This window comes from Bos grunniens, chromosome X (assembly GCF_055505025.1).
Source record: "Bos grunniens cultivar Pamir isolate PY7600 chromosome X, Bosgru_T2T1.0, whole genome shotgun sequence".
Classification (NCBI taxonomy): Eukaryota; Metazoa; Chordata; class Mammalia; order Artiodactyla; family Bovidae; genus Bos; species Bos grunniens.
Genome location: NC_141194.1, coordinates 48,985,430 through 49,005,513, shown reverse-complemented (window position 1 = coordinate 49,005,513; position 20,084 = coordinate 48,985,430). Strand labels below are relative to the sequence as shown.

Sequence of the window (20,084 nt, the reverse complement as noted above, 5' to 3'; positions counted from 1 at the left end):
TAAGACCAGAAACTATAAAACTCCTAGAGGAAAACACAGGTAAAACACTCTCTGACATAAATCACAGCAGGATCCTGATGACCCACCTCCCAGAGTAATGGAAATAAAAGCAAAAATAAACAAATGGGGACCTAATTAAACTTAAAAGTTTTTCACAATGAAAGATACTATAAGCAAGGTGAAAAGACAGCCATCAGAATGGGAAAAATAATAGAAAACAAAGCAACTAGCAAAGAGTTAATCTCAAAAATATACAAGAAGCTCATGCAGGTCAATTCCAGAAAAATAAATGACCCAATCAAAAAGTGGGCTAAAGAACTAAACAGACATTTCTCCAAAGACATACAGATGGCCAAAAAACACATGAAAAGATGTTCAACATCACTCATTATCAGAGAAATGCAAATCAAAACCACAATAAGGTACCATCTCAGGCTGGTCAGAATGGCTGCTATCAAAAAGTCTACAAACAATACACGCTGGATTGGGTGCGGAGAAAAGGGAACCCTCTTACACTGTTGGTGGGAATGCAAATGAGTACAACCACTATGGAGAAGAGTGTGGAGATTCCTGTAAAAACTGTAAATAGAACTGCTGTACGATCCAGCAATCCCACTGCTGGGCTTACACACGGAGGAAACCATAATTGAAAGAGACATGCGTACCCCAATGTTCATCGCAGCACTGTTTGTAATAGCCAGGACATGGAAGCAACCTAGATGTCCATCAGCAGACAAATGGATAAGAAATCTGTGGTACGTATGCACAATACAGTATTACTCAGCTATTAAAAAGAATGCATTTGAATAAGTTCTAATGAGGTGGATGAAACTGGAGCCTATTATACAGAGTGAAGTAAGTCAGAAATCAAAGCACCAAATAGTATATTAACGCATATATATAGAATTTAGAAAGATGGTAACGAAGAGCCTATATGCGAAACAGCAAAAGAGACACAGATGTAAAGAACTGACTTTTGGACTCTGTGGAAGAAGGCAAGGGTGGGATGATTTGAGAAAATAGCATTGAAACATGTATATTATTATATGAGAAATAGGTCGCCAGTCCAGTTCAATGCATAAGACAAGGTGCTTAGGGCTGATGCACTGGGATGACCCTGAAGGATGAGATGGGGAGGGAGGTGGGAGGGGGTTTCAGGATGGGTAACACGTAATCCCATGGCTGATTCATGTCAATTTAGGGCAAAACCACTACAATATTGTAAAGTAATTAGCCTCCAATTAAGATAAGTTAATTAATTAAAAAAAAAGTTGCTGAGCACCAAAGAATTGATGCTTTTGAACTTTTGTACTGGAGAGGACTCTCGAGAATCCCTTGGACAGAAAGGAGATCAAACCAGCCAAAACTAAAGGAAATCAGTCCTGAATACTCATTGGAAGGACTGATGCTGAAGCTGAAACTCTAATACTTTGGCAACCTGATGTGAAGAGCCTACTCATTGGAAGAGACCCTGATCCTGGGGAAGACTGAGGGCAGGAGAAAGGTGTGACAGAAGATGAGATGGTTGGATAGCATCGCCAACTCAATGGACATGAGTTTGAGCAAATTCCAGGAGAAACTGAAGGACAGAGAAGCCTGGCTGTTACAGTCCATGGGTTACCAAAGAGTTGGAAACAACTTAGCTACTAAACAACAACAACAATAATATATCTGCTTCAATACTACTCTTTCAAGTCATCCCACCTTCTCCCCCTGCCCCTCACTGTGAGCAAAAGTTTGTTCTTTATGTCTGTGTCTCCTTTGCTGCCTTGCATATAGGATCATCCGTAGCCTCTTTCTAGATTCCATATGTATACGTCAATATACACTATTTGTCTTTCTCTTTCTGAGGTACTTCACTCTGTATGGGACTTCCCTTGTGTCTCACCTGGTAAAGAATCTGCCTGCAGTGTGTGAGACCTGGGTTCTATCCCTGGGTTGGAAAGATACCCTGGAGAAGGGAAAGGCTACCCACTCCAGTATTCTGGCCTAGAGAATTCCATGCACTATATAGTCCATGGGGTCCCAAAGAGTTGGACACGACTGAGTGGTTTTCACTTACACTTACATATTCACTCTATATAATAAGCTCTAGGTTCACCCTGAGCTTTGAGTAACAGGCAAATTTGGTCTTTGAGTACAAAACGAAGCAGGGCAAAGGCTATCAGAGTTTTGCCAAGAGAAAACACTGGTCATAGCAAACACCCTCTTCCAACAGCACAAGAGAAGACTCTACACATGGACATCACCAGATGGTCAAAACCAAAACTGGATTGATTATATTCTTTGCAGCCAAAGATGGAGAAGCTCTATACAGTCAGCAAAAACAAGACCAGGAGCTGACTGTAGCTCAGATCATGAAATCCTTATTGCCAAATTCAGACCAAAATTAGAAATACCAAGGGAACATTTCATGCAAAGATGGGCTCAATAAAGGACAGAAACTGTATGGACCTAACAGAACCAGAAGATGTTAAGAAGAGGTCGCAGGAATACACAGAATAACTATACAAAAAATATCTTCATGACCCAGATAACCACGAGAGTGTGATCACTCACCTAGAGCTAGACATCCTGGATTGTGAAGTCAAGTGGGCCTTAGGAAGCATCAGTACGAACAAACTACTGGAGGTGATGGAATTGCAGTTGAACTATTTCAAATCTTAAAAGATGATGCTGTGAAAGTGCAGCACTCAATATGCCAGCAAAATTGGAAACTTCAGCAGTGGCCACAGGACTGGAAAAGTTCAGTTTTCATTTCAATCCCAAAGAAAGGCAATGACAAAGAATACTCAACCACACAATTGGACTCATGTCACATGCTAGCAAAGTAATGCTCAAAATTCTCCAAGCTAGGCTTCAACAGTATGTGAACCACGAACTTCCAGTTGTTCAAGCTGGATTTAGAAAAGGCAGAGGAACCAGAAATCAAATTGCCAACATCCGTTGGATCATAGAAAAAGGAAGAGAATTCCAGGAAAACATGTATCTCTGCTTAATGACTATGCCAAAGCCTATGACTGTGTGGATAAGAACAAACTGTGGAAAATTCTTAAAAAGATGAAAATGCCATACCACTTTACTTGCCTCCTGAGAAGTCTCTGTGCAGATCAAGAAGCAACACTTGGAACTGGACATGGAACAAGACTGGCTCCAAGTTGGAAAGGAGTATGTCAAGGCTATATATTGTTACCCTGCTTATTTAACTTATATTCAGAGTACATCATGAGAAATGCCAGGCTGGATGAAGCATAAGCTGGAATCAAGATTTCCAGAAATATCAATAACCCCAGATACACAGATGACACCAGCCTTATCACAGAAAGTGAAGAAGAACTAAAGAGCCTCTTGATGAAAGTGAAAGAGGAGAGTGGAAAATTTGACTTAAAACTCAGCATTCAGAAAACTAATATTGTGGCATATGGTCCCATGAATTCATGGCAAATAGATGGAGAAACAATGGAAGCAGTGAGAAACTATTTTGGGGTGCTCTAAAATCACTGCAGATGGTGATTGAAGCCATGAAATTAAAGGATACCTGCTCCTTGGAAGAAAAGTTATGACCAACCTAGACAGCGTATTAAAAAGGAGAGACATTGCCAACAAGGGTCCATCTAGTCAAAGCTATGGTTTTTCCAGTAGTCATGTATGAATTTGAAAGTTGGACCAGAAAGACAGCTCAACACTGAAAAGTGGTTGCTTTTGAATTGTGGTGTTGGAGAAATCTCTTGAGAGTTCCTTGGACTGCAAGGAGATCCAACCAATCCATCCTGAAGGAAATCAGCCCTGAATATTCATTGGAAGGACTGATGCTGAAGCTGAAACTCCGATTCTTTGACCGCCTGATGCGAAGAATGGACTCACTGAAAAAGACCCTAATGCTGGGAAAGATTGAAGGTAGGAGGAGAAGGGGTCGACAGAGGATGAGATGGTTGGATGGCATCACTGACTTGATGGAAATGAGTGTGAGCAAGTTCTGGGAGTTGGTGATGGACAGGGAGGCCTGGCGTGCTGCAGTCCATGGGGTTGCAAAGTGTCGGACACGACTGAGTGACTGAACTGAAGTGAAATGAATTGAGGTTCATCCACCGTATTAGAACTGACACAAATACGTTATTTTTTATAGCTGAGTAATATTTCATTGTGTATCTGTACCACAACTTCTTATCCATTCATTTGTCGATGGACATCTAAGCTAATCCCATGTCCTAGTTATTGTAAATGGTGCTGCAATGAACATTAGGGTCATTTGTCTTTTTATTTATTTTTTTAATATCAATTTATTTATTTATTTATTTTTTGTCTTGTAAATTTTATTTTATTTTTAAACTTTACAATATTGTATTAGTTTTGCCAAATATCAAAATGAATCCGCCACAGGTATACCTGTGTTCCCCATCCTGAACCCTCCTCCCTCCTCCCTCCCCATACCCTCCCTCTGGGTCGTCCCAGTGTTGGAGGTTAATTACTTTACAATACTGTATTGGTTTTGCCATACATCAACATGAATCCACCACAGGTATACACGTGTTCCCCATCCTGAACCCCCCTCCCTCCTCCCTCCCTGTACCATCCCTCTGGGTCGTCCCAGTGCACCAGAGTTTCCTCGGGGTTTACTGGATTACTGGGTCTTATGCAAGTTTTATTCGTAGTTTTAAAAGGAATATACATACTCTTCTCCATATTGTCTCTATCAATTTTCATTCCCAAGAGTGCAAATGGGTTCCCTGCATTTATTGTGTGTAGACTTTTTTATGGTGGCTATTCTGACTGGGGTGAGATGACAGCTCATGGTAGTTTTGATTTGCATTTCTCTAATACAAAGCAGTATTGAGCATCTTTTCATGTGTTCATTTGCCATCTGTATGTCTTCTTTGGAGAAATGTCTGTTTAGGTCTTTGGGTTGTTTGGTTTTTTTGTTTAATTGTTTGTTTTTCTGGTGTTGAGCTGCATGAGCTGCTTGTATAATTTGGAGATTTGTTTTTATCAATTGTTTCATTTGCTATTAGTTTTTCCCATTCTGAGGTCTGTTTTTTCCCTTTGTTTATAGTTTGTTTCTTGTACAAAAGCTTTTCAGTTTAATTAGGTCACATTTGTTTAGTTTTGGGTTTTTTCCCCCATTACTCTAGGAGATGGGTTATAGAGGATTTTTCTGTGATTTATGTCCCAGAGTATTCTGCCTATATTTCCCTCTAAGGTTTTTATAGTTTCTGCTCTTACATTTAGGTCTTTAATCCATTTTGAGTTTATCTTCATGTATGGTGTTCAGAAGTGTTCTAATTTCACTCTTTTACATGGAACTGCCCAATTTTACCAGCACCAGTTATTGAAGTGACTGTCTTTCTTCCATTGTATATTTTTGCCTCCTTTGTCAAAGATAAGGTGCCCATGTGTTGATTTATCTCTGCGCTTTCTATTGAGATGCCTTGTAGACATGAATTAGGTCCAACTGGTCCAATGTATTGTTTAAAGCTTATGCGGCCTTGTTAGTTTTATCTTAATGATCTGTCCATTGGGGTGAGTTGAGTGTTTAAATTCCCCACTATTATTGTGCTACTGTTCACTTCCCCTTAATAGTTGTTGGCATTTGCCTTATATATTGAGGTGCTTCTATGTTAGGTGCATGTATATTTATAACAGTTACATCTTCATGGATTGATCCCTTGATCATTATGTAGTGTCCTTCTTTGTCTCTTGTTATGATCTCTGTTTTAAAGTGTATTTTATCTGATATGAATATTGCTACTCCTTCTTTTAATTTCTGTTTGCATGGAGTACTTTTTCTCTCTCCTCAATTTCAGTCTGTATGTATCCCTAGGTCTGAGTTGGGTCTCTTGTAGACAGCATATATAAGAATCTTGTTTTTGTATCTCTTCAGCCAATCTGTGTCCTTTGATTGGAGCATTTTGACCTTTTACATTTAAGATAATTATTGATATGTATGATCTTATTACCATTCACTTTATTGTTTGGGGTTTGTTTTTATAGAACTTTTTTTTTTTTTTTTGCTGTGTTTCCTATCTATAGAAATTCCCCTAGCATTTGTTGAAGAGCTGGTTTGGTGGTGCTGAACTCTCATAAATTTTGCTTGTCTGTAAAACTTTTGATTTCTCCTTCAAATCTGAATGAGATGCTTACTGGATAGAGTAATCTTGGTTGTAGGTTTTCCCCTTTCATCACTTTAAGTATATCCTGTCATTCCCTTCTGGCTTGCAGAGTTTCTGTTGAAAGATTAGCTGTTAGCCTTACGGGTATCCTCTTGTATGTTATTTGTTGCTTTTCCTTGCTGCTTATAATATTTGTTCTTTATGTTTAATTTTTGATAGTATTATTATGTAGAGAAATATGTATTTGGCATGTATCTGTTTGGGTTTATCCTATATGGGACTCCCTGAGCTTCCTGGATTGGGTGACTATTTCCTTTCCTATTTTAGGGAATTTTTTGACTATAATCTCCTCAAATATTTTCTTATGTCCTTTCCCTTCTAATTCTTCTGGGACCTCTATGATTTGAACATTGGGGAGCTTAATGTTGTCCCAGAGGTCTCTGAGACTGTCCTCACTACTTTTTATTATTTTTTTCTTCTCTGATTCAGTTATTTCCACCATTCTATCTTCCACTTCATTTAATCATTTTTCTAACTCAGCTTCCCTACTTTTGGTTCCCTCCAGTGTATTTTTAATTTCAGTTATTGTGTTGTTCATTCAGTTCAGTTCAGTCACTCAGTCGTGTCCCCATGGACTGCAGAACACCAGGCTTCCCTGTTCATCACCAATTCTTGGAGCTTGCTCAGACTCATGTCCATCAAGTCAGTGATGCCATCCAACTATCTTATCTTCTGTTCTCTTCACCTCCTGCCTTCAATCTTTCCCAGAATTAGGGTCTTTTCCAGTGAGTCAGTCCTTCACATCAGGTGGCCAAAGTATGGTAGTTTCAGCTTCAGCATCAGTTCATTATTGATTGTTTATACTTTCTTCTCAGCCCTCATTAAACATTTCTTGTATCGTATTGATCTCTATTGCATCTAGTCTATTTATCGACATCTCCATTTTATTTTCAAGGTTTTGGGTAATCTTTACTATAATTACTCAGAATTGTTTTTCAAGTAGACTGCTTATTTCCCATTCCTTTGTTTGGTCTTGTGGGTTTTTACCATGTTCCTTCATCTGCTGCATATTTCTCTGTCTTTTCATTTTGTTTAATTTACTGTGTTTGGGGTCTCCTTTCTGAAGGCTGGAAGGTCACAGTTCTTAATATTGGAGTCTGTCCCCCGTGGATGGGGTTGGGCCAATGCCTTGTGAAGGTTTCCTTGTTGGGGGGACTTGTGCCTGTGTTCTGATGGATGGAGCTGGGTCTTGTCTTTCTGGAGGGCAGTGCCATTCCAGTGGTGTGTTTTGGTGTCTATGGGTTCTATATGGCTTTGGGCAGGCTGTCTGTTAATGTTCAGAGTTGTGTTCCTGTTTGGCTGAAGAAATAGTGTGGGGCATCTGGCACTGGAGCTTTCTGGCCTTTGGGTGTGGCTTGGTCTTAGTATTGAGATGGAGGCCTGGGAGGGCTCTGGCCTATTAATGTTCCATGGGGTCCCGAGTTCTCTGGTGGTCCGAGGTCTTGGGTTTGAGTCTCCTGTCTCTGGGATTCAGTCCCTACCCCTTACAGTAGCATCAAAACTTCACTGGCCACACAGCATAGAAGACTGAAAGGTTGTTGCTGAACCACAAAAAGACACCAGGATTTTTGGCCTCCAGAGGAAAATTCAATTTGGGGCCAGAGACGAGGCTTGATAGCTCAGAGCTTTTGTGTAATAAAGTTTTATTAAAGTATAAAGGAGATAGAAAAAGCTTCTGATATAGGCATCAGAAGGGGGCAGAAAGAGTACCCCCCCCCCGCTAGTCTTCAGATGGATGTTATATAGTCACTAGCAGTCTGTTAATGAAAGAAAGGAATGTCTTAAAACTCAGAATGTCACCAGGCCCCTCCTCCATGAGATGTATTTTGGGAAAATCTCAGAACCAGACGATTCATCCCGGGCCATAAAACGATTGACTTGAATCTTGTAGAAAGGCAGATACAAATAGTTTCATTTACATAGATTAGGGGAACAATATCTGAGTATAACATAATGGTTTGTCAAGTAGGTTCTGAGCCATTAGGCAAAACCGACTTGAAGACAGAGTCTAGGGTAAATGAATAGTACATTAACATAGCTTAAGACAAACATTTCCATAAGAAAAATGCATTGGTTAACTCAAGGTTTGAGAATAGTTAACTTCAGGTGAGACCAGGTGTCATTATGGCAACACAGTATTTTAAAAGAAAACTTATTTTAAATTTGTATAGAGAAGGAAAAAAATATAGCTAGTTTGTTTCCTCCTGCAACTTAAGAGAGATAAAAATGTCTGACACTTGCAGCCTATTTGTCTGACACTTGCAGCCTATTTCCTCCATTTGGAGACCCCTGTCCTTCCTGCCTGTTACCCTCTCAAGACCAAACCCCTAGACTACTGGTGAAACAATTCTCAACAGCCATGAACTCCCAAAGAGATTTACACACTTACATAGGGAAAAGAAGAGGGAAGAAGGAGAAAAGGCGGGGGGGGGGGGGGGGTAAAAGGATAAGAGGCGTTTAAAGAGAGAAGAGCAATCAAGCCAATAATCAAACCCTTAAGTGAAAATCAACACTAAAATTTAGACTATCAAAGATACAAAATTAAAATCAAAACATCAAAAAATAAAAATAAAAAACAAAGAATTAGACAAAATCAGATACAAACCATGAAAAACAAAAATCAAAATCATGGAATTTATTTTTAAAATAAGGTTTTTTTAGTTAATAATTTTTAATTGAAGGATAATTACAGAATTTTCTTGTTTTCAGTCAAACCTCAACATGAATCAGCCCTAAGTGTACGTATATCCCCTCCCTTTTGAACATTCCTCCCATCTCCCTCATCCCACCCCTCTAAGTTGATACAGAACCCCTGTTTGAGTTTCCTGAGCCATACAGCAAATTCCCATTGGCTCTCTACTTTACATATAGTAATGTAAGTTTCCATGTTACTCTTTCCATACATCTCACACTCTCGTCCCCTCTCCCTATATCCATAAGTCTATTGTCTATGTCTGTTTCTCCATTGATGCCCTGTAAATAAATTCTTCATTACCATTTTTCTAGATTCCATATATATGCATTAGAATACAATATTTGTCTTTCTCTTTCTGACTTGTTTCACTCTGTATAATAGGTTCTAGCTTCATCTACCTCATTAGAACTGACTCAAATGCATTCCTTTTTATGGCTGAGTAATTTTCCACTGTGTATATGTACCACAACTTCTTTATCCATTCATCTGTCAATGGACATCTAGGTTGCTTCCATGTTCTATTATTCTTCCATATGCTATTGTAAATAGTGCTGCAATGAACAATTGGATACATGTGTCTTTTTCAATTTTGGTTTCCTCAGGGCATATGCCCAGGAGTGGGATTTCTGGGTCATATGGTGGTTTTATTCCTAGTTTTTTAAGGAATCTCCATACTGTCTTCCATAGTGGTTGCATCAATTTACATTCCCACCAAAAGTGCAGGAGCATTCCCTTTTCTCCACACCCTCTCTAGCATTTATTGTTTGTAGAACTTTTGATGATGGTCATTCTGACTGGTGTGAGGTGATAACTCATTATAGTTTTGATTTGCATTTCTCTAATAATGAGGATGTGAACATCTTTTCATGTGTTTGTTAGCCATCTGTATGTCTTCTCTGGAAAAAAAAATATGGAATGCTTCATGAATTTGCATGTCATCCTTGCACAGGGCCATGGTAATCTTCTCTGTACTGTTCCAATTTTACTATATGTGCTGGTGAAGCGAGCACTAGGGTGTTGTTGTTGTTGTTGTTGTTTCTTTTTCTTTTTAAAGAAAAAGTAGGATATAAAAATAAAAATTAAAGGAGTAGAAATAATCCATATTTAGACAATATGAGATTTTAAAAAGGAAAAAAAAAGAGGGGGAAATATATAGAATGGTAGTGAGAAGGATATCCAAGTGATTCATCTGTTTTTTTGCTCCAGTTGATCTGCTTACTCAGAAATTACTCCAATATATCTAGAAAGGTCTCTGGACCTGTTGTGGGTAGTGTGGGGTCAGCTCAGACTTATATCTTCCCTTGCTCCAGCTTGTACTTATTCTCAAATTCTACAGTTCCACCTAAAGCACAGGCTAATTGCAAGAATTTAAATCATTGCACTTTCCACTTCTGGGGAGATTTCCCCTTCTTTTCTTTGCTTACACAGCTCCTGGCATTCCACTTTGGTTTGGGGACTGCCTCTGCTTGTAAGTCTCTCCAGTGTCTGTTCTCCACCCAGACACGGGAGGTAAAGTAATGGTTTATTAGGGCTGACTTGCTCCATTGTGCTGGGAAGAGGGAGAGGTACAGCAGATGGCACTGGGGTGTGTGGGGAGTGCTTGCTATGGCTGGTCCCTGTGGAAGGTCACCACACTCTGAGGTGGGTTGTGCATGTCTCCAGGTGAGGTGATCCTGGGCTGTGGGACCCTTGACCATTAAATGGCCAAGGAAAAGCCATTCAGGCTGAGGAATGGCTTAAGCCATTCACGCTCCCAGGAAGATGTGCATAGTGACCTATGGCTGCTTATAGCTTGGTGGTAGTTGTAATCTCTGGAGTTGTTACCATAGCGGCCCCTTTCCTTTTGCCTCTGGCCCTCCACCTGCTTCTCTGGCTCTGGGGCTGTAGACTGCAGCTGGCTCACCCTTTTTTGGTTTTTTCTAGGGTATGGTCTTTTGTTTTGTGAATGTATGGAGTTAGAGCATGGCATCAGAGCCCTTCCACGGGAATGATCTTTTGCTTCTCTGGCAGCCCCAGCATTTTCTTTGGTCTGCCTCTGCAGTGTCACATTAGCCCCCTCACAGTATCTTCACAGCAGTCAACCTTGGTCCCCTCCCTGCGGACTGACCTCCAAGGCCTAAGCCTCCACACCCAGCTGCCACTCATTGCGGGCAGACACTATAATGTGAGCCACTTCTCTGCTGGAAAGTGCCACTAAGCACAATCTCTGTGGTGAATCATCTGTTTTACCTTTGCACACCTGTCTCACTGCACTGTCCTCTGAGGTTCCAAAGATCCCCTCTGACCCAGCCTGTGAGGGAGTTTACTAGTATGCAGAATCTTTTCTTCCTTCATGACTCCCTTCCTGGGGCACAAGTCCCAGTCCCAAACTCCTTTGTCTCCCTTTTCATCTTTATCTTTTGGCCTACCTCATTCCAAGGAGATTGGTTTGCTTTCTAGAAGTCTGGGGTCCTCTGCCAGCATTCAGAAGATGTTCTGTTGGAATTGTTCCACATGCAAATAATGTTTTAATATATTTGGGGCATAGAAGGTGGTCCCCCTGTCCTATTCCTCCGCCATCTTGAAGGCCTCCCTCTTTTATTTTTTATTTTTTGATGATGGTAATACAGTGAGACAGGAAGCTGGATTTTAAAGTCTGTAACAAGCTAGGTATAAAAAAAATTAGATATCTGTATACCTAGACAGCTTAAATGTAATGTGGGTAATCCAAACTCTGGAAGTATAAACACTTTAAACAGCTGTAACTTAACTTTGGGCTTCCCAGGTGGAGCTAGTGGTAAAAAACCCACCTGCCAATGCAAGAGACATAAGAGATGAGGGCTTGATCCCTGGGTTTGGAAGATCCCCTAGAGGAGGGCATAGCAACCCACTTCAGTATTCATGCCTGGAGAATCCCATGGACAAAGACTGGTGAGCTACAGTCCATAAGGTCACAAAGAGTCAGACACAACTAAGGTGACTTAGCACACACAAGCATGCACATAACCTGGCTCTAAAGCAAAATCCAGGTATTTGATATTGTGTTGTAACCTCAAATTCATTTCTAAAATAGAACCTATCATCACCCCTAGACTATTACCCTATGGCTCATTCAAGACTTCTTTTCACTTACCTGGTCCTGCAATTTACCATCATCATAATCTTGGTGAAGTTATTTAAACTCTGCACTTGAGTTTTCTCATATATTCGTTGAGGATAATAGAAGAAACTACCTCATAGGGTTGCAGTAAGGAATAAATGTGTTAATTTTGTAAAGCATTTAGAAGAATGCATGACAGTGTAGTAAGCAATGGGGAAGCATAGTTGTTGAGGTTCCCATATTTCATGTTCAAAATGCTCACTTCAACTCTGTTCTCTGCCTCAGTTTCCTTGTCTACTTGGTTGCCAAAGGCTATTGGGGTTCTTTTCCTCTTTTTATATGGCTCACTTCCTTTCTTTTTATTCTAATTGCCACCACCTAAATTTAGTCCATCAGATCAGATCAGTCACTCAGTCGTGTCCGACTCTTTGCGACCCCATGAATCGCAGCACTCCAGGCCTCCTTGTCCATCACCAACTCCCGGAGTTCACTCAGACTCACGTCCATCGAGTCAGTGATGCCATCCAGCCATCTCATCCTCTGTCGTCCCCTTCTCCTCCTGCCCCCAATCCCTCCAAGCATCAGAGTTTTTTCCAATGAGTCAACTCTTCACATGAGGTGGCCAAAGTACTGGAGTTTCAGCTTTAGCATCATTCCTTCCAAAGAAATCCCAGGGCTGATCTCCTTCAGAATGGACTGGTTGGATCTCCTTGCAGTCCTAGGGACTCTCAAGAGTCTTCTCCAACACCACAGTTCAAAAGCATCAATTCTTCTGTGCTCAGCTTTCTTCACAGTCCAACTCTCACATCCATACATGACCAAAGGAAAAACCATAACCTTGACTAGACGAACCTTTGTTGGCAAAGTAATGTCTCTGCTTTTCAATATGTTATCTAGGTTGGTCATAACTTTCCTTCCAAGGAGTAAGCGTCTTTTAATTTCATGGCTGCAGTCACCATCTGTAGTGATTTTGGAGCCCAGAAAAATAAAGTCTGACACTGTTTCCACTGTTTCCCCATCTATTTCCCATGAAGTGATGGGACTGGATTCCATGATCTTCGTTTTCTGAATGTTGAGCTTTAAGCCAACTTTTTCTCTCTCCACTTTCACTTTCATCAAGAGGCTTTTAAGTTCCTCTTCACTTTCTGCCATAAGGGTGGTGTCATCTGCATATCTGAGGTTATTGATATTTCTCGCGGCAATCTTGATTCCAGTTTGTGTTTCTTCCAGTCCAGCGTTTCTCATGATGTACTCTGCATATAAGTTAAATAAACAGGGTGACAATATACAGCCTTGACGAACTCCTGGTACAACCAATTAGCCTACAGACTGAATATAGCCTATACATTTGTTGTGTTTCCTCTAAATTGATAAAAGTTTGCTTTGAAAATGCATTTTAAATTAGTAATGCATTCCACATTGCTCAAAATGTGAAATATACAAAGTGATATACAATGAAGAGTCTCCCCCCAGTCTTGTCCCCTAGTTGCCTCAGGCAACTAAAGTTATGTTTATTCTAAATTCTTTCACAGACATTTTATGCATATCAAACAATTAGTATTTTTTTCTCCCCCTTCCCGTTATAGTAACATACTCTGCATATTGTTTTGTTCTTTGATTTGTCTCCTTAAAAATATACTTTGGGGACCTTTATACACATACACACATATATGTAAAGAAATAACTCATTCTCTTGTATGACTGCAGAGTTTTTACTATATGGATGAGCCACAATTTAAGCAGTTTTCTGTTGAGTGACAGTTAAGATATTTCCAAACTTTTGCAGTGTTGTTTGTAGTAACAATAAAAAAAAAGTTTGTAAGTATATGTATTAATCTTCTAGGGCTTCCATATCAAAACAATGTACAGACTGTATGGTTTAAACAACAGAAATTTATTTTCTTGTAGTTCTGAAGGTTGGAAGTCCAAAATCAGTATACCAACATGATTGGGTTCTGTTGAGGGCCCTCTTCGTGGCTTGCAGATGGCTGCCTTCTCCCTGCTCATATGACCTCTTGTTTGTGCTCCTGGAGAAAGAGAGTGAGCTCCCTGATGTCTGTTCTTATAAGGATACTAATCTCATTGGATGAAGCCTTTACCCTTATGACCTCATTTAACCTTAATTACTTCCATAAAATCCTTATCCCCAGATACAGTCACACTGGGGGATGGGAGTTCAACATATGAATTTGTGGAGGCACACAATTCAGTCTGTAGAAGTATGTCAGTTTGCCTGGACTCACACTCTTAAAAAATGATTGATTGCCAACATTTTCATATTTTACTTAAAACTCTAGAATTCCACCTTCTCTTAAATAATCAGAAGATACTGAACCAGTGTTCCTTTATGTCAACAGTTGCCTAGAGTTGGTAAACTTCTTTCTCCTTTCCTTTTTAGACAGGACATGTATTCTCAGGCCATGATAGTCTACATCTGGCCCAGGTGATCTTAAACTATCTGACGCTTCTAGGTTGAGTTTGTGACACCTATGTAAGGTCTAACCACAATACACATAAAATAATCCAATAGCTTCTAGTTCTAACTTGAATTTTTTACCTCCCTTATTCTGTAGACTAAGGTCAGAATATCTTCCCTAAAGCACATTTTAAAAAATTATGTCCCTCCCTTTTGCTCCATGATCATTTACTGGGGGTCTACATAGTTCCAGGCATTATGCTAGAAGCTGGAGTTAGAGTAGTGAACCCTTGCCTTCAGAGAGTATATAATCTATTCTTCCTCTCATCTGATTTCCCTTTATGTCACTTATTGACTGATCTTATCTCCTCAGGGTGACCTCACCACAGACCATTACTTTGGAATTTTTTCTGACTGTTTATTGCCAGCTATGTCCTCTACTAATTGATCTTCCTATTCTCAAATTGTAATTAAGCATTTTCAGCATCTATTATCTTGTAATGGTAGGTTGCTATTGTTTTATGCATAGTTATATCTCACTATGTAGACTTAAGACCTCAGGTCTCGACAGGATCCTATAAGATGAGAAATCATGTCCTGTATAAAGGGAAAAGCCATTTATCACCTACAGCTAATTTTTCTCTTGTGCCAATGTAGATTCCATGTTGTAAGATCTCTCAACCTTTGTGGAAAAGCAGGAAATGGAATTTTTAAATTTATTTTTAATTGGAAGATAATTGCTTTACAATATTGTGTTGGTTTCTGCCATACATCAATATGAATCAGCCATAAGTATACATATGTCGACCTCCTTCTTCAACCTGCCTCCCACCTCCCACCCCATCCCACCCCTCTAATTGTCACAGAGCAATGGTTTTGATCTCATACAGCAAATTCCCACTGGCTATCTATTTTACAAATGATAATGTATATGTTTCAATGCTACTGTCTTAATTAATCCAACCGTCTCCTTCCTCCACTGTGTCTACAAGTCTGTTCTCTATGTCTGCATCTCTGTTGTTGCAATGCAAATAGGTTCATCTTTCTAGATCTAGAAAGCACCATCTTTCTAAATTCCATATATGTGTTAATATATGATATGTGTTTTTCTCTTTCTGACTTACTTCACCAGGTGTAATAGGCTCTAGGTTCATCCACTTCACTAGAACTCACTCAAATGTGTTACTTTTATGGCTGTGTAATATTCCATTGTATATACATATGTACCACAGCTTCTTTATCTGTTCATCTGTTGATGGGCATCAAAGTTGCCTCCATGTCCTAGCTGTTGTAAATAATGCTGCAATGAACACTGAAGTACATGTGTATTTTTCAGTCATGGTTTTCTCAGGTTATATGCCCAGTAGTAGGATTTTTGGGGGCATATGGTAGTTCTATTCCTAGTTGTTTTTTTTTTTTTTTTTTTCTTTTTTAAGAAATCTCCATATTGTTCTCTATAGTGGCTGCATCAACTTGTATTCCCACCAACAGTGCAAGAAGGTTCCCTTTTCTCCATACCCTCTCCAGCATTTATTGTTTGTAGATTCTTTTTATGATGGCCATTCTGACTGGTTTGAGATGACACCTCTTTGTAGTTTTGATTTGCATTTCTTTAATAATGAATGATATTGAGCATCATTTCATGTGTTTATTAGCCATCTGTATGTCTTCTTTGGAGAAATGTCTGTTTAGATCTTCTGCCCACTTTCTGAAGTTTGTTGAATTCTTTGTGTTTCTGGTATTGATCAGTATGACCTGCTTTTGGAGATTAATCCTCTGTCAGTTGTTTCATATGCTATTATTTTTTTCCCATTCTGAGGGTTGTTTTTTCCCCTTATTTATAGTTTCCTTTGCTGTGCAAAAGCTTTTAAGTTTAATTAGGTCCCACGTACTTATTTTTTTTTTTTTTCCATTACTCTAGGAGATGAATCATAGAGGATCTTGCTGTGATTTATGTCAAAGAGGGTTATGCCTATGTTTTCCTCTAGGAGTTTAAGTTTCTTCCCTTACATTTAAGTCCATTTATTCCATTTTGAGTCTCTTTCCCTACACTGTTAGGAAGTGCTTTAATTTCATCTTTTACATGTGCAGTTTTCCCAGTACCACTTATTCAAGAGACTGTCTTCTCCATGGTATATTCTTGTCTCCCTTATCAAAAATAAGGTACCCATAGGTGGTGTGGGTTTATCTCTGGGCTTTATGTCTTGTCCTTTGGTCTGTATTTCTGTTTTTGTGCCAGTACCATACTTTCTTGATGACTGTAGCTTTGTAGTATAGTCTTAAATCAGGAAGGTTGATTCCTCCAGCTCTGTTCTTCTCAAGATTGCTATGACTAATTGGGTCTTTTGTGTTTCCATACAGAGTATAAATTTTCTTCTTGTAGTTCTGTGAAAACTACCATTGGTAGTTTGATAAGGATTGCATTAAATCTGTGGATTGCTTTGGATAGTAGAATCATTTTCATAGTATTGACTCTTCCAATTCAGGAGCATGGTATCTCTCTCCATCTGTTAATGTCGTCTTTGATTTCTTTTATCAGTGTCTTATAGTTTTCTGTATACAGTTTTTTGTCTCCTTAGGTAAGTTTATCCTTATATATTTTACTCTTTTAATTACAATGGTAAATGAAATTGATTCCTTAATTTCTCTTTCTGAGTTTTCATTGTTAGTGTATAGGAATGCAAGTGATTTTTGTGTATTGATTTTGTATCCTGTGACTTTGCTAAATTCATGGATCAGCTCTGTTTAATTTTCTGATAGTATCTTTAGGGTTTTCTCTGTAAGGAAATAGAATTATTAAAAAAAAAAAAAAAGAAATTTGCTTTTAAAAGAGAATGTAAAAAAAAAGAATATACATATATGTATAACTAAGTCACTTTGTTGTACAACTAACTAAACACCGTAAATCAACTATATTTCAATAAAAAATTAAAAGTAAAGAGATGAGAGGAAGAAATATTATCAGGTATTTTGATTTTAATTTTTAACATTGCTGTAAGAACCAGGGCAGCATCTGCAATGGACTGCCAATTTTCTCTATCTGACCTATACTGCAAAACACTTGAGAGTAGAGATTCAATAAAGACCAGGTGGAAGCTTGGTACTATCTGCTCACCCCTTCTCTCTCTATATATGTATGTATATATGTACATATGTAAATACATATGTACATAGATACATATGTATACACACATATGTACATATGTAATATACATGTGTATATATGTGTTTATGTTATATATAAATTATTATATTGTATATTTAATATATATATGCACAGTTTTTACTATAGTGTTGACTATTTATGTCTATAAAGTTATCTATAAAGACTTGCCTATCATTAGTAAAATGATAGTAATAACACAGTAGTTCTGCTTTCTCCTAATACCTAACATGTGCCTTTGAATGCAGTCATCAGGACAGCCTTCCTTACCCTTCTTTTTTGCCAAATGTACTGATCCAGATTTATTAACTGAGCTCCATTTTTTTTTTCTTTTTTAAAAATTGACCATTTGTTTCTCTAGAATTTGTTTCATTTCTCTTCCATTTCACTTCCCTTGAAATGCAAACTCAAAAACAAGGTACAATATCCTCAGAAAGGTCTTCACAATGCTGAACAGATATTTAATTTTTAATTAGTTGGAGCTGTTTACTCTAGCTCTTTTTTTTTTTTTTCTTTCACTGCTGTCAATGATGTAGTTGCTTCATTTTCAATTAAAATAAGAATTTATAATAAAAACGTATTCATTTTCTTATTTTAAAGACTAGTTCTGATAAATATGTACAATGTAGCTCCTCCAGCTTTTTGTTTGTTTTTTGTAGCTAGATCCTAGAATCAATATGTAGCCTTGAAAATAACAATAATGATTAATGTTATTGATAACTTTATTTATACAACCTCCATAGGTACTGAAAATTGAGATGTCCCAGGACTCTTATGGTCTAGTGGTTTTCCTTACTTTCTTCAATTTAAGTCTGAATTTGGCAATAAGGAGTTCATGGTCTGAGCCATAGTCAGCTCCTGGTCTTGTTTTTCTTGGCTGTATAGAGCTTCTCCATCTTTGGCTGCAAAGAATATAATCAATCTGATTTTAATGTTGACCATCTGGTGATGTCCCTGTGTAGAGTCTTCTCTTGTGTTGTTGGAAGAGGGTGTTTGGTATGACCAGTGCATTTTCTTGGGAAAACTCTATTAGTCTTTGCCCTGTTTCATTCTGTATTCCAAGGCCAAATTTGCCTGTTACTCCAGGTGTTTCTTGGCTTCCTACTTTTGCATTCCAGTCCCGTATAATGCAAAGGACATCTTTTTTGGGTGTTAGTTCTAAAAGGTCTTGTAGGTCTTCATAGAATTGTTCAACTTCAGTTTCTTCAGCGTTACTCATTGGGGCATAGACTTGGATTACTGTGATATTGAATGGATTGCCTTGGAAACGAACAGAGATCATTCTGTCGTTTTTGAGATTGCATCCAAGTACTGCATTTTGGACTCTTTTGTTGACCATGATGGCTACTCCATTTCTTCTGAGGGATTCCTACCTGCAGTAGTACATATAATGGTCATCTGAGTTAAATTCACCCATTCCAGTCCATTTTAGTTCGCTGATTCCTAGAATGTTGATGTTCCCTCTTGCCATCTCTTGTTTGACCACTTCCAATTTGCCTTGATTCATGGACCTGACATTCCAGGTTCCTATGCAATATTGCTCTTTACTGCATTGGACCTTGCTTCCATCACCAGTCACATCTACAACTGGGTATTGTTTTTGTTTTGGCTGCATCCCTTCATTCTTTCTGGAGTTATTTCTCCACTGATCTCCAGTAGCATATTGGACACCTACTGACCTGGGGAGTTCCTCTTTCAGTATTCTATCATTTTGCCTTTTCATATTGTTCGTGGGGTTCTCAAGGCAAGAATACTGAAGTGGTTTGCCATTCCCTTCTCCAGTGGACCACAGTCCGTCAGACTTAGATTGAAAAAAGTAGGGAAAACCACTAGACCATTCAGGTATGACCTGAATCAAATCCCTTATGATTATACAGTGGAAGTGAGAAATAGATTTAAGGGACTAGATCTAATAGATAGAGTGCCTGATGAACTATGGACTGAGGTTCGTGACATTGTACAGGAGACAGAGATCAAGACCATCCCCATGGAAAAGAAATGCAAAAAAAGCAAAATGCCTGTCTGGGGAGGCCTTACAAATAGCTGTGAAAAGAAGAGAAGTGAAAAGCAAAGGAGAAACGGAAAGATATAAGCATCTGAATGCAGAGTTCCAAAGAATAGCAAGGAGAGATAAGAAAGCCTTCCTCAGTGATCAGTGAAAAGAAATAGAGGAAAACAATAGAATGGGAAAGACTAGAGATCTCTTCAAGAAAATTAGAGATACCAAGGGAGCATTTGATGCAAAGATGGGCTCGATAAAGGAGAGAAATGGTATGGACCTAACAGAAGTAGAAGATATTAAGAAGAGGTAGCAAGAAAACACAGAACAACTGTACAAAAAAGATCTTCATGACCCAGATAATCACGATGGTGTGATCACTGACCTAGAGCCAGACATCCTGGAATGTGAAGTCAAGTGCGCCTTAGAAAGCATCACTATGAACAAAGCTAGTGGAGGTGATGGAATTCCAGTTGAGCTATTTCAAATCCTGAAAGATGATGCTGTGAAAGTGCTGCACTCAATATGCCAGCAAATTTGGAAAACTCAGCAGTGGCCACAGGAC

The 20,084-nt window shown here is 38.8% G+C and overlaps 1 protein-coding gene and 1 non-coding gene across 3 annotated transcripts in view; one reads left to right on the top strand and one right to left on the bottom strand.

The window, feature by feature from the left end:
- Positions 1-20,084, top strand: part of KLF8 (KLF transcription factor 8) — a 348,523-nt gene that overhangs the window by 189,536 nt on the left and 138,903 nt on the right. The window lies entirely within an intron of this gene.
- Positions 9,767-9,872, bottom strand: LOC147340291 (U6 spliceosomal RNA). Its single transcript, XR_015160028.1, has one exon. It is a non-coding gene; the product is annotated as a U6 spliceosomal RNA (small nuclear RNA).